The sequence below is a fragment of the Spinacia oleracea genome, chromosome 2 (assembly GCF_020520425.1).
Source record: "Spinacia oleracea cultivar Varoflay chromosome 2, BTI_SOV_V1, whole genome shotgun sequence".
NCBI classification, from domain to species: Eukaryota; Viridiplantae; Streptophyta; class Magnoliopsida; order Caryophyllales; family Amaranthaceae; genus Spinacia; species Spinacia oleracea.
Genome location: NC_079488.1, coordinates 89,776,985 through 89,802,790, shown reverse-complemented (window position 1 = coordinate 89,802,790; position 25,806 = coordinate 89,776,985). Strand labels below are relative to the sequence as shown.

The 25,806-nt window shown below is 36.2% G+C and overlaps 3 long non-coding RNA genes across 3 annotated transcripts; all 3 read left to right on the top strand.

Annotated features, from left to right (window-relative positions):
* Positions 1-3,663: 3,663 nt before the first annotated feature.
* On the top strand, positions 3,664-5,983 carry LOC130467069 (uncharacterized). The gene is made up of 4 exons (XR_008927234.1): positions 3,664-3,798; positions 3,879-4,158; positions 4,666-4,730; positions 5,717-5,983. It is a non-coding gene; the product is annotated as an uncharacterized lncRNA (long non-coding RNA).
* Positions 5,984-9,419: 3,436 nt separating this feature from the next.
* On the top strand, positions 9,420-12,152 carry LOC130467998 (uncharacterized). The gene is made up of 3 exons (XR_008928214.1): positions 9,420-10,216; positions 10,872-10,935; positions 11,931-12,152. It is a non-coding gene; the product is annotated as an uncharacterized lncRNA (long non-coding RNA).
* A 3,872-nt stretch (positions 12,153-16,024) lies between these two features.
* On the top strand, positions 16,025-18,911 carry LOC130467997 (uncharacterized). Its single transcript, XR_008928213.1, has 3 exons — positions 16,025-16,974; positions 17,630-17,693; positions 18,690-18,911. It is a non-coding gene; the product is annotated as an uncharacterized lncRNA (long non-coding RNA).
* The last annotated feature ends 6,895 nt before the right edge of the window (positions 18,912-25,806 follow it).

Sequence of the window (25,806 nt, the reverse complement as noted above, 5' to 3'; positions counted from 1 at the left end):
ATGTGGAACCTAAAGGTGATGGTGAGGTGGCAAGTGAGTCTCATCAAGATGAAGACATGAAAGAAGACTCATACTCGGAAGAAGAATTCGACGAATATTGAAGATCTAGATCTTACTCCACAAGTTTCCAAGGAAAGAATAGGTAGGCAAGATGCCTTAAACATTTGAAGTTGTAATAGTTAGTTAGTTCTTTTATGTTTTAAAGAATAAGTGGCATATCAGCAACGGTTTAAAGTTAAAGCAATAAGAGTTTGAGTTATTCTTTATTCTCTTCAAGGATATAATAAGCCTTTATAGAGTTAGCAATAGAAGTTAAAGTATTCATTTCCAGCTTGAGAGTTTCGTTATTCGCCAACAATAGTTTATGTTTGTGTCGTAGAACCTTTATGTTAATTTGAGGACAAGTGCGTTATTATGGTTTAGAAATTGTTATTAACATTCTTTTGAGGAATAGAGTTAGATTATTGATAATCCAAATGATCAAAAGTTTATTTTGGGCACGCGAATGGGAATATTATTACTTATTTGTTGTGATTGAACTTCCATTCATTGGTTTTCAAATTGTATGTCCTTGATAGGGATATTTTCTTGAATGAGTGACGATGATTGCTTTATTATTGGTGTACATTCTTGAATAAGTGTTTGTTGATGCGATCTCTATGATCAAATCTAAATTTCTTTCGTAGAGGGGACATATGAGTTATGTATCGTAGAGTAATTAATTTTAGGTCGCACACTAGAATGTCAAGTAATAGTGAGTTAGTTGCTACTATTCGCCTTTTGGCGGGAAGACTGGCTGAAGAGAGAACTGAGCGTCCTGATTCTACTGGGGACATGTTTGAGAGACTAACCAAAGTTAAGCCACCATACTTTAAGAAGCAAGCTGATCCTACCTTTCTAGAGAACTGGGTTAGAGAGTTTGAGAAACTGTTTGGGGATGTGAACTGTCTTGAGAACATGAGAGTGGGTCAAGTTGCACTGTACTTGGAAGATGAAGCTGATTTGTGGTGGAGAGAAAATGGGGTTAGACTTAGCGTTGTTGAGAGATTCAATTGGGATTCATTTGTTACCGTCTTAAGGAAAAAGTTTTATCCTCTTTTTATGAGAAAACAAAAGGCACAAGAATTCATAAACCTTAGGATGGGATTGGCTAAATTTGTACAACGCTAAGATAGACGTACTGTGAAATTCAGAAAGTAAATTTAAGGAACCATATTGGAAGATTGACCTCGTATAGATATTTTGAGAAGTCCAAGAACCTTTAGTTATTTCTGTAATGCAAGTGAGGACTTGATGAACAAGAAGTGTGAACTATTTTTCGATAGTGTGTTAGAGGTTAGTAAAGAAGTTGGAGTGAAAATCGAGGATGTTACCTTTGCGAATGGATTCATTGATGTGTTTCCGAGTGAAATTGCGAGTATGTCACCTGCTAGAGTCTTTGAGTTCATTATAGAGTTAAATCCTGAAACGACACCTATATCCAAGGAACCTTATAGCATGACACCTCCTGAAATGAGCTAATTAGGACACAGTTGTAAGAGTCTTTTTGGTCAAGGAATATATTAGGCCTAGTGCATCACCGTGGGGAGCTCCTGTGTTGTTTGTTAAGGAGAAAGATAAGAGTATGGAATTATGCATCGATTTTAGGGAGCTAAACACCATGAATAACAAGTATCCCTTGCCTAGGATAGATGACATATTGGATCAATTGAATTGGGCGAGTGTGTTCTCGAAGACTGATTTGCGTTTGAAGTACCACCAATTGAGAATAGCTGATAAGGGCCTAAGACCTCATTAGGATTCGCCATTGTCATTAAAGGTTTATAGTAACGTCTTTTGGGTTAACCAATGCACCTTCATTAATTATGGACTTGATGAATGAGATTTTCTACGAATTCCGAATTAAGTTCGTTATTGTGTTATTGATGATACCCTGATTTATTCAAGGAATGAGAAAGAGCATGACAAACACTTGAGGATTACTTGGAGACGCTTAGGAAGAATCTAGTTTTATTAAATGAAGTATACAAATCTTGAAGTCATATGTGTATAAGTGACACCGACAGAAAAGTGAAGGACTAAATTGATTGAGAACTATGTTACGTAAGGGAATAAATTTAAGAGAAGATTTGAGTGGTCCAGGATCGTTGGAAATCATTGTTGGCTGGAAAAGATAAAAAGAAATACATGAATTGGTGCAAGAGCTAAGAGTTAAGCCCAAAAGTTATACACCCATGAAAAGTGTAATGAGGTTCGGTATCAAGGAAAAGTTGAACAGAAGGAGTTTCTGTAGATCATGCTAAGATTCAAGCTGTGAGTGAGTGACCTACTCCAAAGAACGTGTCCGATACTTGAAGTTTTATAGGCCTAGATGACCATTATAGGAGGTTGTGAAAGACTTTTGGAAGAAAGCAAAACCAATGACCAACTTGTTGAAAAAGGAATCGAAATTCAAGTGAAGTGAGAAATGTGAGGAAGCTTTCTAGATTTAGCTGTTGTCGCGTCAATTGAAACCTTATAAGGCTAATTACCAAACCCATGACCTAGAGTTAGCTGTTATGGTGTTATCTACGAATATTTGGAGACATTACCTTTATAGGGCAACATATAAGATCCTTACCGAGAACAAAAGTCTGAAATTTTGGCAATAAGGTCCAGTTGAATCTTGGGGACAACATTGAAAATGAATATTTCTTTCCACCCTGCAACCGATAGACAGATTGAGATTACTAACGAATATATGTTGAGATCCTGTGTTATTAATTTAAGGGTAATTGAAAAGACCAACTAGAGTGATTGAATTTCTTACAACAATAGTTACTATGCGAGCTTTAAGATGGAACCTGTTGAGGCATTGTGTGGAAAGAAGTGTAGAAATCCCACTTGCTATGATTTTAGTGGAAATATAGCCTTGGGGCATGATTCGTTGAAGTAGAAATATCCAAAGTTATTCCCTGGGATGAGTTACGAGGGCGTAACTCGTTTTCTTTAAGGGGGTAGATTGCGATAGAAATTCGCGCTTTTTACCTATTTTTATTGCAATTTTATTCATTTTATGCTCATTTTTTGCAACTTATACATGTTGGTGCAAAGTAAATAGATTCTCCGCATAAGAAAAAGGTGTTCATGAGTAACACAAGCAATTTTAAGTTGGCAAAAAAAAAAAAAAAATTGCACATGAGTGGCACAAGTACTTCTCCAATAAGAATAAGTTCAAAACTTTTGAAAAACGGGTGAATTTTCGTGTCAAGTTTCGGGACGAAACTTCTTTTAAGAGGGGTAGATTGTAATCCCCCGTAAATTTATAAATTTTATTAATATATTTTAACGTATAGTTATTTATATTTCAATGAAATTTATGAAATTTATTAATATTTCTTAACGTATATTTATTTATATTTAAATAGAATTGATGAATTTTAGTAATAAATTTATAATTAACGTGCATTTATTTTATTTTAATTACGTTCTAAATATTTAACGATTTGTGAAATCAAAATAGTTTTAGAATTTTACTTTGAAAAGAATTCGAATTTGGAAAACGATCTTAATCGGTTTTGATCCAAACACTCAAACTCAAATCCTAATCTTAGCCCAAATTGGAAATAGCCCAAATACAAACACCCATAACCCTCCCCCCATTCTCTGCACGTGAAAGCCAAAGGAAAAAGAAAAAGAAAAGGGAAGCCACCCTTCTTCCTCATTCACGTACTGCTTCCCTCACGTAACCACGCAGCCATTGCTGCCGCCAGCGCTGCGACCACCAAGTCGGACCACCGTCGTCCTCCCCTGCCGCCGGTAACTCCTCCCTTCTCCTTCTCTTGTTCTTGTTTTCTCTCCTTCTTACTTCTTGATTTATTTCTGTTTGCTCGCAACAGCCACCACCTCACGGCCGCCTGCTGCAGCCAGCCACGCCGCCTGGTCCTGCGACCACCTTATCTCTGTCGCACCTCCGTCGGCCACCTCCTCTTTCCTTCTTCTTCACGAAACACCAACGCTCCTTAACTCCTCTTTCCTTCCTTTGCGTGCTACCACCACCAACGCACGCCCACCAGCGCAGCCACCACCCTGCTCCACCGTCGCACCACCAGTCTCCGCGACCAGTCGTGTTGCTGCCGCGAAATCTGCCGCCGGCCAGCCTCCTCTTTCTTTTCTTTGGTTAATTCCTTTAAAACCCTAAGCTAAGGTTTAATTATGTTTTATTAATTCAATTTATATTTTTCTTGAGTTAAGTTTATGATTTTTACGAATTTCAGATTTACTTGTTTGCATAATTAAAAATTATCAAATTTCAGATTTCATAATTCGATTGAAACAAGAATTTTAATTATTTAAGGCATGAATTTTAATGTTTTAATGGTTTTAAATCATGGTAGAATGAGTATGAATTATTGAAACCATTATTTTTTTTTGTTCTAAGCATGATAAGTTGGTTTTGGGAAGTTTTTAAACGAGTTTATATGCTGAAAATTTAAAGTACGATGTTTGCGAAAAGTTTTCAACGAATTTCAATCTCTAATTCAATAATCATGATGCTAGGAAATCAAATATTCAAGTTTTGATATTGGGGAACGTTCTAAATATGTTTAGGATGCATTTAGAATGCTTTATTATAGTTGTGAATGATTAGAAATTGATTGAGATTACTTGTTGGATTGTTGTTAGGTGGAGAATTCTCTTTAGGCGACTTTTAAAAGTGTTAAAGTGACGTATCAGTTTGTTTACACAAGGTACGTACATACCCGTGTGCTTGGAATGCGTGCCAATTGTTGAAACCATGTTGAATTGTTGATAAACTTGGTTATGTTAATGTTGTTGATGAACTTAGTCAGGTTGAAATTGCATGTTTGATACTGTTGGATGAACATATTAAACCTTTATTGCATTTTGAGGATTATAACATGTTAGTATGGAAGATTGATGCAAACATGTTTGATTGGGAACACTAGAGTATTTAGTATACAATTCAGATCAGTTAATTGTTGTTCCCTTTTTAGCTTTTCACTACTTTATGAGGGCGGAGGACCTCATTTAGTAAGTTGAAACCTTATACCCATATTCAGGGGTTGATCAGTATTAAAGAAAAGATTGGAGTTAATTGGAATGAGTCTTGTTTGATGCCTTTGTGATCACTTACTTAATTCCAGGATAAAAGCAGTTGTAAATAAATGTGAGTTGTATGCCTTATGTGATTGTTGAGTCATAACTGGGTGTCAATTTGTAAATCATGTAAAGTGAAACTGAGTAGCAATAGCTTTAGACTGTGCACGTCTAAAGTGACGGACAAACAGGAGTTGGGGTTCATGGTGGTAGCCCATGGCCTTTCATTCGGACCGGATTGATCACCGCGTCCTATTTTCAGTCAAACGTTCCTCGATATCGCAGGTCACTGAGGTTACGGAGTCGCGCCCGTACCTCGTCTAGCTAGAAAACTCGGTCCATTGCCTATTTCAATTAAAATAATATTATTGTTATAAAAGTCTAGTCCAGTCTAGCCTAGTCTAGTCAAGTATGGTCTTCAGATTATCATGATTTGTCTGCCCTTATTTATGTTCATTAGTGTCATGTTAGGATTGATCGTTTAATAGTATCATGTTAGGATTATTATTGATTTAGTATGTAGTACTCAGCTTTGCTGATTACGTGCTTTTGCTTGTGCATGTTGATCATGGCTATGCCTTATTGATCCTGTGATGACCCAATCTTTGGTGAGCAGTCTCTAAGGATCAATAAGCATTGTCCATCTGCAGGTTTGAAGATGTTGCATCATTGGGATCGGGAATAGAGAGCTTGTATTTAGTTTTGATTTGCTAAGTTAACTTGGGTTTGTTAATTGGGACTTTAAACTTGTCGTACTATTTATATTTCCTTATTTTCGTTGGTTGATTTTTGGGGACTAAATCTGTAATCGATTATTTATAAACCTAAAGTTAGTTTTATGTTTTCCGCTGCAAAATTCTGAATAAGCCGTTACGTTTTCACACGGGCGATAATGCCTTGATAATTCTCTACGTTTTATATTAAAAGATTATCTTAGAAAAGAGAGAATTGTCGGGGTGTTACACTGAGTGATTTGAGATTACTTGTTTGAGAACTGGTTGCTTTGACGTTGAACAACCGTCGCACCGTAAAAGGAGGCTATAAAGGCAACGCTCAGGTAATCACCTATCAAACGAAGTCTAATCTCAAGATCGCAAGATTGGGATTGTCCTCCCATAAATCGGGATGAGATGCTTAAAAGTTGTACAAGGCCACTCGGAGAGCTAGAAACTGTGAAATGCATGGCCGTGCTCGGATGAATCATAGGCTATGATTATCTGTTTATTTGATCAGTTTAACTCTGAAACCGAGGAACACCTCTGGACATAATAAGGATGACAACTCTTACCTTATGTTCAAGAGCAAGCATCGAGTGACAAAGGAATTAGGAAATGCACACTTGTCCCTAAGGACAAGTGGGAGACTGAAGGAAATAATGCCCTTGGTCCAAGTATGCATTCTATGATAAGTCTAATAAATGCGGTTCAGTATTAATTAACAAGTTAATAATTCAGTGAGATCAAGTGAGCTGAATGCCTAGCTAGAGGCCGCTTCAGTTCAAGTGGAATTAATGATATTAATCCACAGCTTACTCTTGACTGAACCCGTAGGGTCACACAAATAGTACGTAAACGGATCAAGTATTTAATGGCATTAAATACTCCATCTATGAATATTCGGAATCGACGGATCTTGGTTTCAGTGGGAGCTGAGATCGTCACAGGCAAGAAATGAATACTCCGGAAACGATGATATTGCCGGAAACGGAAATATGGATCGTATCGGAAATATAAATATTATCCAAGTCGTAGATGTTGCCGGAAACGGAAACATGGTACGTATCGGAAAATATTATCGGAAATGGAAATATTGCCAGAATCGGAAATATTGCCGGAAACGGAAATATTGTCAGAATCGGAAATATTATCGGAATCGGAAAATAATTCCGGAAACGGAAATATTAAATATTTGTTCGAAACGGAAATTAATTACGGAATCGGAAATATTAAATATTGTTCGTATCGGAAATGAATTCCGGAATCGGAAATTTAATCGGAAGCGTATCGTACGAATAAGCATCGGACGAGGCCTGCCGGACGAGGCCTGCCGGACGAGGGCCCAGCACGAAGCCAGGCCATCGCCCAGCAAGCCAAGCGCGCCACACGAACAGCCAAGGCCACGCCAGGCCCAGCGCAAGGCCAGGCCCAGCAGGCCGTGGCAGCGCGCGCAGGAGCTACGTGGGCTTGTAGCTCGCGTAGGCCTCGCTGCGTGGGCTGCTGCTCGCACGCACGCGCATGGGCTGCCCATCGTGGTTGCCGTGTGTGTGTGCGTAAGTGTTTGTGTTCATGCACGATTCCTAAAACATGCAGAGTTCGGTTAATGATTAAATTCCTAATTCTATTTGATAAATTAATTAATTAGAGTTCTTGTAGGATTCTAGGTTTAATTAATTTGTATCTGAATAGGATTCCAATTCCCTTTCCATACCCCTATAAATATGTGGCCTGGGTTCACAATTTATAACGAGTTTAAAAAGTATTCAAAGTGAGTTTTTGAGAGAAAAATTCAATCACACATCTTGCTCAAAAGTGCCGAAATTTCTAGTACCTTGAGGGCGATTCTAGTTGGTCAATCTTAAGGCGGATCCGGACGTGCTGTGGACTATCTACGGAGGGACGACACTTGGAGTCCTAAAGACTTGTTCTTGTTCGGTTCGGGCGCAGCTAGGGAAGGCACGCAACAAAGAGTATGCATCTAAATTATGCTATATGATTATGTGTAAATAATATGTATTCCTGGGTTAATGGTTGTTTCCGCATGATTTATGTAATATCATATGTATCATAACCTAACAAAAACAACCAACAAGTATTCCCAATCAACTTCTAATCACTCACAACAATAACAAAGCATTCTAAATACATCCTAAACATATTTAGAACATTCCCTAACATTAAAACTTGACCATTTGATTTCCTAGCATCATAATTATTGAATTAATTATTGAAATTCGTTGAAAACTCTTCGCAAACATTATACTTTAAAATTTTCAGCAATAAAACTTGTTTACAAACTTCACCAAGACCAATTAACGTTCTTAGAACGTTGAAACAATCAATTTCAAAATCCCTAATCATCCCACTATGATTTCCAACCATTAAAGATTTAAAATTCAAGATTCAAATAATTAAAATCGTTATTTCAATGCATTTATATAATCTGAAAATTAAATTTATTACTTAAATAAAATATATAAATCCAAAAATTCTAATTTAATTATAAAAATTCTAAATTCAATACAATTAAAACATAACTTAAATCGGTAACAAAAAAAAATTAGAATATTTTATTAAATTACTTAGAGTATAAGAAACAACCAAAAGGAGAGGAGAGAAGTAGGCAGGGCGGCGGCGCACGGCGCGGCAACGACGATCTAAGCTCGGAGCACGGCTAGTTGGCCGGTGGCGCAGCGGTGGTTACTCGCGGCTGCGAATGACTTGTGCGTGCAGAATAGGGCAAACGAAGAGGAGGGCTTCGAGAGCGTGAGGGAAAACAAGAGGAGCGTTGGCTGGTGTCGGTTGGTCGGCGGCGGCGACGCGGTAGTACAGCACTGGTGGTCGTCGCAGCCGGTTTTGCTAGTGGTTATGGCTGCGCTGAAGGAAATAATGCCCTTGGTCCAAGTATGCATTCTATGTTAAGTCTAATAAATGTGGTTCAGTATTAATTAACAAGTTAATAATTCAGTGAGATCAAGTGAGCTGAATGCCTAGCTAGAGGCCGCTTCAGTTCAAGTGGAATTAATGATATTAATCCACAGCTTACTCTTGACTGAACCCGTATGGTCACACAAATAGTACGTAAACGGATCAAGTATTTATTGGCATTAGATACTCCATCTATGGATATTCGGAATCGACGGATCTTGGTTTCAGTGGGAGCTGAGATCGTCACACGCAAGAAATGAATACTCCGGAAACGATGATATTGCCGGAAACGGAAATATGGATCGTATCGGAAATATAAATATTATCCAAGTCGTAGATGTTGCCGGAAACGGAAACATGGTATGTATCGGAAAATATTATCGGAAATGGAAATATTGCCAGAATCGGAAATATTGCCGGAAACGGAAATATTGTCAGAATCGGAAATATTATCGGAATCGGAAAATAATTCCGGAAACGGAAATATTAAATATTTGTTCGAAACGGAAATTAATTCCGGAATCGGAAATATTAAATATTGTTCATATCGGAAATGAATTCCGGAATCGGGAATTTAATCGGAAGCGTATAGTACGAATTAGCATCGGACGAGGCCCGCTAGACGAAGGCCCAGCACGAAGTGCAATCCCCCGTAATTTTATACATTTTATTAATATATTTTAACGTATAAGTAATTATATTAAAATAGAATTTACGAATTTTGAAATAAATATTTAAGTAACGAATATTTATTTTTATACGTTTTAAATATTTCAACGATTTATGAAATTAAAATTATTTTAGAACTTTTTGTTGAAAAGAAATCGAATTACAAAAACCGTTTGAATTTGGAAAACAATCCTAATGGGTTTTGGATTCAAACACTTAAACTCAATCCTAGTTCTAGCCCAAAATGATAAAGCCCAAATAACAAAAACTCAAATTCTTTACTCCCTCCTCTTTCTATTTCACGTGAAAACCCAAAACCCAAAACCCTTCCCTTCTCCTTCACTTTCACGTGAACCAGGACCCTCAACCCTCAACCTCATTGTTGCTTCCGCCACGCCGCCGGACCAGTCGTCGGAGACCACCGTTGTCCCTCACCGCAGCTTCAAACGCCGGTAACTCCTCCATCTCTTGCTTCATTGTTCTTGCTTCTCCTTCGTTCTTATTCTTATCCTCTTGGTTGTTTTTGTTGCTCTCTGCCGCCACCACCACTGCGCAACTGGTTGCGCCGCACCATCACAGCCACCGTGCACTGTTGCTGCACCGCCCAACTCGCCAACCAACGTTTTCCATCATCCTCTTTCTTGTTTCTTCATTTTCACGACAGCAGCCAAGCACGACTAAGTGCGACCACCGTAGTCACCACCACCAGGCTCCAGCCGCGTCGCCCGTTCCCCGCGACCACCGCCCTGTGCCGCGCCGCCTGTGCTCCGCCGGCCAGCCTCCTCTCTCCTATTTAATTCTTGGTTATTTCTTAAACCCTAAGTAACTAATTATTTTAATTAAATATAGTTGTTAATTTAAATTATGTTCTTGATATTAAATTTATAATTTTTATGGTTTGAACATGATTTTCAGATTTGGGTTGAGATTATAAACGAATTAATTTTCAGTTTTTGATTAAAATATAAGTTAGGGTTTAATCATGTTTTATTAATTCGAATTATATTTTCTTGAATTAAAGTTATAGTTTTATGATTTAAATTATAGATTTCAGATTATACGAATTATATAATAAAGTTACTAATTTTCAGATTATATTATATTGGTTAAATTAGTGCTTTTAAGTAGTAAAGTGTGACTTTTGAGGTTTTAAAGGCTTTAAATCATAATAGAAAGATTATATATTATTAAAGTTATTATTTTTATGATTTTAAAGATGTCGAATATATTTTGAGTAAGCTTTTAATTATTTTAGATTGCTGTAAATTTAAAGTATGATGCTTTGAAAGTTTTCAACGAATTTCAATAATTAATATAATAATTATGATGCTAGGAAACCAAATATTCAAGTTTCGATATTGAAAAATGTTCTAATTATGTTTAGGAAGGGTTTGAAGCTCCCTAATGTTGTTGAAAATTCAATATGAATTGATATGAGTCTATATTGGTTGTTGTTAGGTGGAGAATTCTCCGTAGGCGACTTTTGAATTATTAAAGTGGTCTTGCAGTTTGTTTACACAAGGTACGTACATACCTGCGTGCTTGGAATGTGTGCTAATTGTTGAAATCATGTTGATATTATTGTTGAACTTGGTGATGTTGATATTATAGACAAACTTGGTTATATGGAATGTGCATGTTTAATACTGTTGGACAAACTTATTGAACTTATTTTGCACTATAAGAACTGTAACATGTTAGTATGGATGTTTGATACAAACATGTTGGTTGGGAACACTAGATTATTCTATATGATTGGGTTGGATCAATTGGTTGTTATTACCTTTCTATCTTTTCACTACTTTATAAGGGCGGAGGACCTTGTTTAGTAAGTTGAAACTCTATGCCCATATACAGGGTTGCTCATGGTTAAAGGAAAGGTTGGTTAAGTTGGAATGAGTCTTGATTGATGCTTTTATGATCACTTACTTAATTCCAAGATAAAAACAGTTGTGAACAAATGTGAATTGTCTGTCTTATGTAATGGTTGAGTCATAACGGAATCTCAATTTGTAAATCATGTAAAGTGAAACTAAATAGCAATAGCTTTAGACTGTGCACGTCTGAAGTGACGGACAAACAGGAGTTGGGGTTCATGGTGGTAGCCCATGGCCTTTTATGGGACCGGATTGATCACCGTGTTCTATTTTTATTTAAACGTTCCTCGATATCGCAGGTCACTGAGGTTACGGAGTCGCGCCCGTACCTCGTCTTCCTTAGTGAAGACTTCTGGATGGTCAACTCGGTCCATTGTCTATTTCAACTAAAATAATGTATTGCTAAAAGTCTAGCCTAGTCTAGTCTGGTCAAGTATGGTCGTCAAACTATCATGTTTTATCTGCCCTTGTTTGTGTTCATTAGTATCATGTTAGGGTTGCTCGTTTAATAGAATCATGTTAGGATTATTATTGATTTAGTATGTAGTACTCAGCTTTGCTGATTACGTGCTTTTGCTTGTGCATGTTGATCATGGCTATGCCTTATTGACCCTGTGATGACCCAATCTTTGGTGAGCAGTCTCTAAGGATCAATAAGCATTGTCCATCTGCAGGTTTGAAGATGTTGCATCATTGGGATCGGGAATAGAGAGCTTGTATTTAGTTTTGATTTGCTAAGTTGACTTGGGTTTGCTTAATTGGACTTTAAACTTGTCATACTATTTATATTTCCTTATTTTCGTTGGTTGATTTTTGGGACTAAACCTGTAATCGATTATTTATAAACCTAAAGTTAGTTTTATGTTTTCCGCTGCAAAATTCTGAATAAGCCGTTACGTTTTCACACGGGCGATAATGCCTTGATAATTCTCTACGTTTATATTAAAAGGTTATTTTAGAAAAGAGAGAATTGTCGGGGTGTTACAAAGTGGTATCTAGAAGCTAAGGTTTTACTTTAATAAATTTTTAGGCGCCTAACTATCTAGTTATTTAAAATAAATTTCTTAAAAATCGAGCTTCTACGTATTATAGTGTTAAAAAAAAATTGGTACTTTTTTTTGGGGGGCCGATTTCCTTTTATCTTGTTTGAAAGAACATAATATTTTTATATTTATTCGCTACGCATTTCCTTAATTTATTTCACTTTATTTATTTTATATTTTTATTTATGTTATTATTCTATGTTATAATTTTCTCATATTATCGTCATTTTACTTTGTTAATTAAATTATTTCAATGCTTTAGTTTATGAGAGATGGGTAGTATAAGAAGGGCATATAAGATAGAATTATATGTGCATTAGTAGCTAGTCAATGATAAGAAGTTGATTGTTATGAACGTGCGTGTACTAAATGTTTAAGTGTTGCATTTAAATCTGCATTAGAGAGATTGTTTGATTCCATCGAACTTATTGCTTTATTGAACTTTGATTATGGTTTGGTTGGGAAATCGTTAGTGAGGCCTTAAGTTGTTTCTTTAAGGAATAAAATATCCCTTTATGAAGAAAGTCGTGTTTGGATGTGAGTATTTTGCTAGATACAAGACCAACCCATCTTAATAAGAGAGACCATCATAGCATCCACTATTGTTCATTGCTTACCTAACCAAAAATGCCATACCTAGAACTCAAATATAGGTTTAAAGACATGCATTCTGATGATGGAACACCAAAGTTGATTAAGTATGGGACTAGGGATGGTAGGTAGAGATATGACGTAGAGATCCTGACCACCATTATTGAGGTCGTAGAAAATGGGTTCAAGGAGGGTAGAAACTCATGGAGTCATGCTTGGGATGCAGTTATAGATGAACCTATTAGAGTTGTAAATATCTAGAGGGAAATGATGTAACCGTGGAGAATGAGAATGTAGTGGTTGAGGCAAATAACCCTAACCCAGTGGCCCATGAGCCTACCATTGAGATTCCTAGTGAGTCGGATGTGGAACCTAAAGGTGATGGTGAGGTGGCAAGTGAGTCTCATCAAGATAAAGACATGAAAGAAGACTCATACTCGGAAGAAGAATTCGACGAATATTGAAGATCTAGATCTTACTCCACAAGTTTCCAAGGAAAGAATAGGTAGGCAAGATGCCTTAAACATTTTAAGTTGTAATAGTTAGTTAGTTCTTTTATGTTTTAAAGAATAAGTGGCATATCAGCAACGGTTTAAAGTTAAAGCAATAAGAGTTTGAGTTATTCTTTATTCTCTTCAAGGATATAATAAGCCTTTATAGAGTTAGCAATAGAAGTTAAAGTATTCATTTCCAGTTTGAGAGTTTCGTTATTCAACAACAATAGTTTATGTTTGTGTCGTAGAACCTTTATGTTAATTTGAGGACAAGTGCGTTATTATGGTTTAGAAATTGTTATTAACATTCTTTTGAGGAATAGAGTTAGATTATTGATAATCCAAATGATCAAAAGTTTATTTTGGGCACGCGAATGGGAATATTATTACTTATTTGTTGTGATTGAACTTCCATTCATTGGTTTTCAAATTGTATGACCTTGATAGGGATATTTTCTTGAATGAGTGACGATGATTGCTCTATTATTGGTGTACATTCTTGAATAAGTGTTTGTTGATGCGATCTCTATGATCAAATCTAAATTCCTTTCGTAGAGGGGACATATGAGTTATGTATCGTAGAGTAATTAATTTTAGGTCGCACACTAGAATGTCAAGCAATAGTGAGTTAGTTGCTACTATTCGCCTTTTGGCGGGAAGACTGGCTGAAGAGAGAACTGAGCGTCCTGATTCTACTGGGGACATGTTTGAGAGACTAACCAAAGTTAAGCCACCATACTTTAAGAAGCAAGCTGATCCTACCTTTCTAGAGAACTGGGTTAGAGAGTTTGAGAAACTGTTTGGGGATGTGAACTGTCTTGAGAACATGAGAGTGGGTCAAGTTGCACTGTACTTGGAAGATGAAGCTGATTTGTGGTGGAGAGAAAATGGGGTTAGACTTAGCGTTGTTGAGAGATTCAATTGGGATTCATTTGTTACCGTCTTAAGGAAAAAGTTTTATCCTCTTTTTATGAGAAAACAAAAGGCACAAGAATTCATAAACCTTAGGATGGGATTGGCTAAGTTTGTACAACGCTAAGATAGACGTACTGTGAAATTCAGAAAGTAAATTTAAGGAACCATATTGGAAGATTGACCTCGTATAGATGTTTTGAGAAGTCCAAGAACCTTTAGTTATTTCTGTAATGCAAGTGAGGACTTGATGAACAAGAAGTGTGAACTATTTTTCGATAGTGTGTTAGAGGTTAGTAAAGAAGTTGGAGTGAAAATCGAGGATGTTACCTTTGTGAATGGATTCATTGATGTGTTTCCGAGTGAAATTGCGAGTATGTCACCTGCATTAATTATGGATTTGATGAATGAGATTTTCTACGAATTCCGAATTAAGTTCGTTATGATGTTATTAATGATATCCCTATTTATGCAAGGAATGAGAAAGAGCATGACAAACACTTGAGGATTACTTGGAGACGCTTAGGAAGAATCTAGTTTTATTAAATGAAGTATACAAATCTTGAAGTCATATGTGTATAAGTGACACCGACAGAAAAGTGAAGGACTAAATTGATTGAGAACTATGTTACGTAAGGGAATAAATTTAAGAGAAGATTTGAGTGGTCCAGGATCGTTGGAAATCATTGTTGGCTGGAAAAGATGAAAAGAAATACATGAATTGGTGCAAGAGCTAAGAGTTAAGCCCAAAAGTTATACACCCATGAAAAGTGTAATGAGGTTCGGTATCAAGGAAAAGTTGAACAGAAGGAGTTTCTGTAGATCATGCTAAGATTCAAGCTGTGAGTGAGTGACCTACTCCAAAGAACGTGTCCGATACTTGAAGTTTTATAGGCCTAGATGACCATTATAGGAGGTTGTGAAAGACTTTTGGAAGAAAGCAAAACCAATGACCAACTTGTTGAAAAAGGAATCGAAATTCAAGTGAAGTGAGAAATGTGAGGAAGCTTTCTAGATTTAGCTGTTGTCGCGTCAATTGAAACCTTATAAGGCTAATTACCAAACCCATGACCTAGAGTTAGCTGTTATGGTGTTATCTACGAATATTTGGAGACATTACCTTTATAGGGCAACATATAAGATCCTTACCGAGAACAAAAGTCTGAAATTTTGGCAATAAGGTCCAGTTGAATCTTGGGGACAACATTGAAAATGAATATTTCTTTCCACCCTGCAACCGATAGACAGATTGAGATTACTAACGGAATTTATGTTGAAAACCTGTGTTATTGACTCTAAGGGTAATTGGGAAAGCCACCCAGGTTCGATTGAATTTTCGTGCATCAATAGTTACCATGCAAGCATTACGATGTCACATGTTGAGGCATTGTATGGAAAGAATTATAGAAGTCTTACTTGTTGGAATGAGTTTAGTGAGAATATTGTATTGAGGACATAATTCGTTGAGGAAGAAATACCCAAAGTTATTCCCTGAGATGAGTTACGAGGGCGTAACTCGTTTTCTTTAAGAGGGGTAGAATGCGATATAAATTCGCGCTTTTTACCTATTTTTATGGTATTTTATGCATTTTATGCTCATTTTTAGCAACTTAAACATGTTGGTGCAAAGTAAATAAATTCTCCGCATAAGAAAAAGGTGTTCTTGAGTAACACAAACATCTTTGAGTTGGCAAAAGAGTGCACAAGAGTGTCACAAAGTACTTCTACAGTAAGAATAAGTTGAAAACTTTTGAAAAATGTGTGAATTTTCGTGTCAAGTTTCGGGACGAAACTTCTTTTAAGAGGGGTAGATTGTAATCCCCCGTAATTTTATACATTTTATTAATATATTTTAACGTATAAGTAATTATATTAAAATAGAATTTACGAATTTTGAAATAAATATTTAAGTAACGAATATTTATTTTTATACGTTTTAAATATTTCAACGATTTATGAAATTAAAATTATTTTAGAACTTTTTGTTGAAAAGAAATCGAATTACAAAAACCGTTTGAATTTGGAAAACAATCCTAATGGGTTTTGGATTCAAACACTTAAACTCAATCCTAGTTCTAGCCCAAAATGATAAAGCCCAAATAACAAAAACTCAAATTCTTTACTCCCTCCTCTTTCTATTTCACGTGAAAACCCAAAACCCAAAACCCTTCCCTTCTCCTTCACTTTCACGTGAACCAGGACCCTCAACCCTCAACCTCATTGTTGCTTCCGCCACGCCGCCGGACCAGTCGTCGGAGACCACCGTTGTCCCTCACCGCAGCTTCAAACGCCGGTAACTCCTCCATCTCTTGCTTCATTGTTCTTGCTTCTCCTTCGTTCTTATTCTTATCCTCTTGGTTGTTTTTGTTGCTCTCTGCCGCCACCACCACTGCGCAACTGGTTGCGCCGCACCATCACAGCCACCGTGCACTGTTGCTGCACCGCCCAACTCGCCAACCAACGTTTTCCATCATCCTCTTTCTTGTTTCTTCATTTTCACGACAGCAGCCAAGCACGACTAAGTGCGACCACCGTAGTCACCACCACCAGGCTCCAGCCGCGTCGCCCGTTCCCCGCGACCACCGCCCTGTGCCGCGCCGCCTGTGCTCCGCCGGCCAGCCTCCTCTCTCCTATTTAATTCTTGGTTATTTCTTAAACCCTAAGTAACTAATTATTTTAATTAAATATAGTTGTTAATTTAAATTATGTTCTTGATATTAAATTTATAATTTTTATGGTTTGAACATGATTTTCAGATTTGGGTTGAGATTATAAACGAATTAATTTTCAGTTTTTGATTAAAATATAAGTTAGGGTTTAATCATGTTTTATTAATTCGAATTATATTTTCTTGAATTAAAGTTATAGTTTTATGATTTAAATTATAGATTTCAGATTATACGAATTATATAATAAAGTTACTAATTTTCAGATTATATTATATTGGTTAAATTAGTGCTTTTAAGTAGTAAAGTGTGACTTTTGAGGTTTTAAAGGCTTTAAATCATAATAGAAAGATTATATATTATTAAAGTTATTATTTTTATGATTTTAAAGATGTCGAATATATTTTGAGTAAGCTTTTAATTATTTTAGATTGCTGTAAATTTAAAGTATGATGCTTTGAAAGTTTTCAACGAATTTCAATAATTAATATAATAATTATGATGCTAGGAAACCAAATATTCAAGTTTCGATATTGAAAAATGTTCTAATTATGTTTAGGAAGGGTTTGAAGCTCCCTAATGTTGTTGAAAATTCAATATGAATTGATATGAGTCTATATTGGTTGTTGTTAGGTGGAGAATTCTCCGTAGGCGACTTTTGAATTATTAAAGTGGTCTTGCAGTTTGTTTACACAAGGTACGTACATACCTGCGTGCTTGGAATGTGTGCTAATTGTTGAAATCATGTTGATATTATTGTTGAACTTGGTGATGTTGATATTATAGACAAACTTGGTTATATGGAATGTGCATGTTTAATACTGTTGGACAAACTTATTGAACTTATTTTGCACTATAAGAACTGTAACATGTTAGTATGGATGTTTGATACAAACATGTTGGTTGGGAACACTAGATTATTCTATATGATTGGGTTGGATCAATTGGTTGTTATTACCTTTCTATCTTTTCACTACTTTATAAGGGCGGAGGACCTTGTTTAGTAAGTTGAAACTCTATGCCCATATACAGGGTTGCTCATGGTTAAAGGAAAGGTTGGTTAAGTTGGAATGAGTCTTGATTGATGCTTTTATGATCACTTACTTAATTCCAAGATAAAAACAGTTGTGAACAAATGTGAATTGTCTGTCTTATGTAATGGTTGAGTCATAACGGAATCTCAATTTGTAAATCATGTAAAGTGAAACTAAATAGCAATAGCTTTAGACTGTGCACGTCTGAAGTGACGGACAAACAGGAGTTGGGGTTCATGGTGGTAGCCCATGGCCTTTTATGGGACCGGATTGATCACCGTGTTCTATTTTTATTTAAACGTTCCTCGATATCGCAGGTCACTGAGGTTACGGAGTCGCGCCCGTACCTCGTCTTCCTTAGTGAAGACTTCTGGATGGTCAACTCGGTCCATTGTCTATTTCAACTAAAATAATATTATTGCTAAAAGTCTAGCCTAGTCTAGTCTGGTCAAGTATGGTCGTCAAACTATCATGTTTTATCTGCCCTTGTTTGTGTTCATTAGTATCATGTTAGGGTTGCTCGTTTAATAGAATCATGTTAGGATTATTATTGATTTAGTATGTAGTACTCAGCTTTGCTGATTACGTGCTTTTGCTTGTGCATGTTGATCATGGCTATGCCTTATTGACCCTGTGATGACCCAATCTTTGGTGAGCAGTCTCTAAGGATCAATAAGCATTGTCCATCTGCAGGTTTGAAGATGTTGCATCATTGGGATCGGGAATAGAGAGCTTGTATTTAGTTTTGATTTGCTAAGTTGACTTGGGTTTGCTTAATTGGACTTTAAACTTGTCATACTATTTATATTTCCTTATTTTCGTTGGTTGATTTTTGGGACTAAACCTGTAATCGATTATTTATAAACCTAAAGTTAGTTTTATGTTTTCCGCTGCAAAATTCTGAATAAGCCGTTACGTTTTCACACGGGCGATAATGCCTTGATAATTCTCTACGTTTATATTAAAAGGTTATTTTAGAAAAGAGAGAATTGTCGGGGTGTTACACGAAGCCAGACCGTCGCCCAGCGAGCCAACGCGCACCATCGCACGCCAAGCCTCGACCAGGCCCAGCGCAAGGCCAGGCCCAGCCAAGGCCTTGGGCGCGCGCGCAAGGGCACAACAATGGGCCGAGCGATGTGCGCCTAGCGTGGGCCGCAAGGCTTGCGCGGGTGTACGGTGCTCGTGCAATGCTTGTGCGGGAATCCTGAAGCAATCGGGATTCGAAGTGTGATTAAATCCTAAAACTATTAGATAATGATTATTTAATTAGAGTCCTAGTAGGGTTATAATTAAATAAATTAGTATCCTAATAGGATTCCAAAACCCTTTCCATAACTCTATAAATAGGTGCCTAGGGTCACATATTTTGAGAGATTATTCAAGTATTCAAAGTGAGTTTTTGAGAGAAAATTCAGACACATTCCTTGACTAAAAGTGCCGAAAATCTTTAGTACCTTAAGGGCGATTCTAGTTGGTCAATCTTAAGGCGGATCCGGACGTGCTGTGGACTATCTACGGAGGGACGACACTTGGAGTCCTAAAGACTTGTTCTTGTTCGGTTCGGGCGCATCTAGGGAAGGCACGCAACAAAGAGTATGCATCTAAACTATGCTATATGATTATGTGTAAATAATATGTATTCCTGGCTAAATGGTTTTTCCGCATGATTTATGAATTGTCATATGTATCATAACCTAACAGTGGTATCACGAGCCTCTTATTATTTTCATAATCTAAATTGCATGAACATGGTTAAATATTACAAATTTGCAAGAATTAAAAGGGGTGATTAATTTTCGTAATTCTTAATTAATTGCAAATTGCGTTTATTTAATTATACGTACGCACTTTTTCGGCAGTTTCTTCGTTACTCATCCAAATCGAGTGATTTTTGTGTCAATTCCGCATGTAAAAGGCATTCTAAAATTTTGACAAAAATAATATTTTTCTGCCGAACCCAGAATTCTCAAATTCGAAGCCTAACTATGACTTTTCGAAGGTTTTAGTTTTTCGAATGCAAAATTTCGTAAATTTAAGATGTTAAATTAAATATTTGCGATTCTTGTTGATAAATCTTGAATTTTTGATTGACCTACTGTATATGTTTAACAAGTTTGAATGCCTAGCCTTGTTAATTATGCAATCTAATTTGTAATTATGATTAATTTGTTGAAAATTAGAATAATTTAGAATTAATTTGATTTTCATAATTAATTATAATTTAATTAGAAACCTATGATTAAAAACCACCATAAAAATTGTAAATTTATGATAAATTTTAAATTTTTATGACCTAGGCTTGAATCCATAATAATCGGAAATCAATTGAATAATAAATTTTCGATTTTTCGCCCTAAAATTATGAAATTAATATTATTTATTAATTTGTCATTAATTTTAAATATAAATTTTAAATTTTTATGCGATTCGTTCATATAACTTGCACGCACAAAGCAATGGACGCTTCGTGTTACCCTTAAGGGGTGTTGTATAGTGCGGGCATGCGACGACGAGCAAGGGAGCTCGTCGCCCGTGCGGCACGAATGCAATGAGCAGGGGCATGGTGCACGAGCACAAGGCAGCAGCCCTGCCTTGTGTCGTGGGCCACGAGCTATGGATGAATGGGCATGGGCGAAGGCAAGGCATGGCAGTCGCGTGTGGGCAGCAAGCGAGCTGCGCCACAACGCGCACTGCCTCGCGCAAGCGCGCGCAGCCTCGCGCGCAGCGAGCGTAAGCTCGCGTGCCACGAGCGCTGCGCCCAGCGTTGATCGCGCGCAATTGCTCGCGCACAGCGAGCGATGGCTCGCGTGCATCAAGCGCTGGAGCGCGCGCAGTAAGCGCTGGCGAGCGCGCACAGCGAGCGATGGCTCGCGTGCATCGAGCGCTGGCGCGCGCGCAGCGAGCACCACTTGTGCGATAGCTTGCGATGGAAGATGCAGCAGCTATGCGACGAGCGTATGGGCTGCGCGCACATGGCCAGCGATGGCTGTGTGCGTGTGGCCCATGGGCGTGCGATACGTAGGGTGTTTGCGTTGCGATTAGATCGTTTTGAATGTTTAATTTGAAAATTTTCAGTTTGCGTAATTTTAATTAATTTTAAAATTAATAATTTAAATTATTTCTTGGATTTTAATTTTGAATATTGTAATTATAATAAATTTTATTTATTCTAATTATTTTACTAAAATTAAAATCATGAATTAATTTAAATACGACTGAAATTAAATTAAACTTTTTGGATTCAATTATAAATTCATATGAGCTTTAAATTTTAATTAAATTTGTATGTTTCCGGTTAGACTAGAAATACATTTTTATGTTTAAAATTAGTAAAGCATACGAATTTATTGGTTTAAGTGGGAGCCCTTTTAGTCATAAACTCTTGATTAGGTCTACAAATCCTTAAGGTTAAAACAACTTGATTAGAATTAATAAGGACTGAATAATTGGTAGATTATTGGTGCCCTTGATTAATTGCTGCAAATGTTTACGTGATGCATAATGTGTTTTACTAACCAGCTATGTGGGCCATTCATGATAATGAATGGGTGAATGGTATATATTGTATATGTACTGTTTTGCAGGTTATGAAGTGACTAGTATGGCCCAAATAGGATAGAAAATATGGTCTGCGTACCATTAATTTGAATGTAATTGGTCTAAAGTACCAAAGTCGTTTTTCAATTCAAATATGGTCTGCGTACCATCAAATAGTTGTAATTAGTTTTAATTATAGCTTATCCTATTTGAAGAAAATGGTGCCTCCCACGGAGATTTTCAAGACGGACTTTGAAGTCAAAGCTTCAAGATGAAGTCGGGCCATACTAGATCACATTTATCTTATGCATGCTTTAAGTTATTTATTGCTTTAAATATGTCTTAATTATGCATAAGATTGTGGCTTGATTATGTTGCATGATTAAGGATTTTAGTTCACTTAAAATCTAACCAACATAGTAAGAGCCTTAAGTTCCAAACTTAAAAAAAAAATGAGTTATAAGGTGCCATGCCAAAATATACACTTGCTTGGATATCCTTTACATCAATCTAGTAATAGTTTTCGCTCAGCGAGGTGTTACTTATTGGTCCTAAAGGGGCAAGGTACACAAATAATTGTGAGTACACGTTAGTTTTGGTGAAACTCAACGATATAAGTAAGGAGTCCTTTTATGTCGTGGCAAAATCGATAGGTTTACCTAATAAGTTCTTAGACGTACCTATCAACCAAGAGTAGTTTCTAGACTATTAGCAAAAGGCTTTTGCTTACCTAAAATGTTTTAGAATTGAGTCGACAAACTGTGCTTAATTCTTCAATGGTTTTAGGGTCTTGGAATCATTTTATTCACACCTGCCAGAACAATTATTCGAATAAAATGCTAATGACTTGTTTAAATTGCATGATTGCTTTAATTTTCAAGTTATTATTCATGATAAATGTTTAGACTTTGCATGCTTCAATGTATGTTTTAATTATTGTTTATAATTAAATATCTTGCACTGCAATAAACCCTTTTAGAAAGGTAACAGTAAATTTCCTCGATTGGTAGTGAATCCAAGAACGATTCACGGAAAAGAGAGAAAGTGAGCAATTTAAAATGTACGTTTCTTATAGCGACTTTTATGGTTGTTTTCGAACATCAAAGTCGAATGGCAAACCAATTGGTGCTTGTGAATTCAAAATACACTGTAGTTTTGAGATCATAAAGCATTGAGTTTAATACGCTCAGCTTTACTAATGGTTAACAAACTAATATCTTTGTCCATTTAATTCTCGAATGAGTCTAGTCCCTAGACATTCGAATAGATCGATGCTTAGAGAACTTTAGAAGCTTCTGGTAAGATCATCTAGTTGAAACTTAATATTCAACATAAATTAAATGGTAAGAACCTTGTTGGGGTGACATTGGACATGTCTAACAAAGTATAAAAGTCAACACTAAAGAATTCAATTCTTAAGACTATAAGAAAGGGTACAAGAAATAGGAAAACAAAGGAACAAATGAAAGGAATTTACGATTCCGTTTCTACCTATAAGTTTATGTTTAAAGAGAAGTGACCTAGCAATCAAACTTCCTTGGTATCATATACCGCTTGAGGTTCTTACTTCGGTAATAACTCAAACAATGGAAGCTAGGATACACTAATGACCTACAAGTGGGAAATGAAGCATGGCAATGCTACATTAGTTGTAGGGTCATCTAGTTTGTTTTAAGTCCTTTCAAAGGCTGGAACTTAATGGCTATTTTGTTCCATAATCAACATACCTAAATTTCTGTTTTCAAACACAGAAAGACTCACATTCAAGAAAAACAAAAACAATGTTTGTTTGTTTATTTGAATGAAATGGTCAATTACAGGTTGAGTCAATATGCTTGATTAAAACAAACAACTCTTTAAAGAACTTTACTAGGTTCAAATCAACCCCTTGATTTGAGTTCCACTAATCTTTGGCATTGTTGCTTAGACCATGTCAACAAGTTAACATTCACAAGCTCTATTTTAATGGACTTTTGAAAGTTGGTTGATTTCTAGATCAACTTAAGACAAGCTAGTCTTACTTGTTGAAAGTAACAAAGATATGAACTATTGTTAGAACGCCTAGACAATAGAGTTCAAAGCTAAAGAAAGATTTTATGACTTTATTATTTCACATGGATTTGAGTGAATATAGGTTTATTTACTCAAATGTGATATAAGTTGAATCTGTTTGGCTAGTTCAAAGATTCAGAAGTATAAAATCCACTTGGCAAGAAATCATAAAGATCTAGGTTAGATCATGTTGATGATTACTTGAGACCAAATATGATCATCAATGATTGTGTGTTGTAATTTCACAATCTAGGCCCATAAGATATGGCATATCTTAGTTGGAATAATCGAAGTCAATTAGTACTTGATTCGATCAATGATGAATCATAAAGACTTTTCCTATAATTTCTAAAACAAAATGCTCAACTACCACCAAACTAAACCAAATTCGTCAAAGCTATTGAAAAGTAATTTCAGGATATCTTTTCAATTATATATATCTAAAGAGTTGTTAAACTCAGTGGGAGCTTAGTGTTTGTTATTCAACAAACTAAGGCCCAAGTCTAGATATATGTTTCATTGTGATTTATTCAAATGAGACACAAGGGTATTGTTTCTACCACGAATTTTTGAGAACATAATGTTTGTTTGCTCGAAATAATGTCCTTTTGGAGATTCGTTTCCAAAATGACAAGTGGGAGAAAATAGACCTCGAAAGTCTTCGAGGTGAACAACAAACATAAACGGACATTCCGGAGGCTTTTCGAAGTGCTTCAGAAAATCCGAACTTATTCTTTAAGGACTTTAGAAGTGTCTTTAAAGAATAGACATCTCTTAGAAGACTTTACAAGTGCTTCAAGGAGAACAGAATATTTGTTATTCCAGTAGGAACACGCACAAGAGGGGGGGGGGGTGAATTGTAATTAGAACTTTGATAAAGTTTCTTTCGGAACTTAAGAAACAATCAAGGAACTGAGAATAGAGAAGACAATAACAACAATTGTGAAAACTTCTTGACACTAATCAAGAAGAGAATTCTTTTATTATAGTAATGCCTCGATTACAATAATCTCTCCAACACAAGTTCCTCTCAAACTTGTGTTCCTCACAGTAATCTACTCTGATTACAGCTCTTTCACTTCTCTCTCTCAGACTTAAACTCTAAGTCTCAACAAGATAACTCTATCCTTACTAATACCAAATACAATTCGTGTTTGGGTAACTCTAGATATTAATGATGCTTTTGAGTGGATATAGGGCACTTAGGAACTTTGAAATAACTAGGACACAAACTGTTTTTAGAAAATCTTTGGCAATACGTTTTTAGGAAAGCAAGAACTCTTAGAATGTTTGTGTAATTTTCCAGAAAACATACTTGCCCTTTTATAGGTTTATCCCTAGGGTTAGTTCCCTTCAAAGCCTCAACTGCCAACTGCCAGTGCTTTGTTCTTCACGTCCCTTGACTTGAGGAACAAGGGGAAGACCACTTCCCACGTTTCAGCAACAAGGCAGTTAGTGGTTTGACTCAATCAAACCTTAAAAGATTTTCTTCAACAGATTTTATTTGTTTACAAAAACTGTGGCAAATTTTTAGGAAAATAAGTTTTGATAAAATAACATAAAACGTAAATCTATTTTATAATAAAAACTTATTTTTATTTAATTACATGTTTTCATAAAAATTTCTTCCAGTAAAATAAATGACCTAATTAAATCACAAGTTCCTTGAGTACCCTATATATCTTTTGCAAAATTAATATTTACATAAAATTCTAAGTACAGTAGACTACCTAGACTTTTATGTCTTCCTTTTGTCTGGAACTTGCAACTCAGAAGCTTCAGACGTTCCAGCTCAGGAACAGTGATGAGTTCCTCTGTGTCTCTCAAAGGAACTCGTGGCCATGAGTCTGTAATAGTTCTTGTGAGTATTCGGAACTCTTGATATGTAACTGTGTTGCTCCTCTTGTGACCTCAAACTGGAATAGATACAACTTCCAGCTCTGGAACTCCAGTGACTGTTCCAAGTGTACATCAGGAACTTCACCATCTGATTCAAGTTCCTATCCTAATAGAAACTTGGGCATTTACCTGTCTAAAGTCATTTAGCAACCATAATCAGGAAGTTTGCAATATGTGTGTGTCATCAACCAAAACTTAGGAACAACAATATTCCCCCTTTTTGGTGATGACAACACTTGCAAACTTTTTACAAAGAGAGTAGGTACAAACAGGAACTTATACAGACTA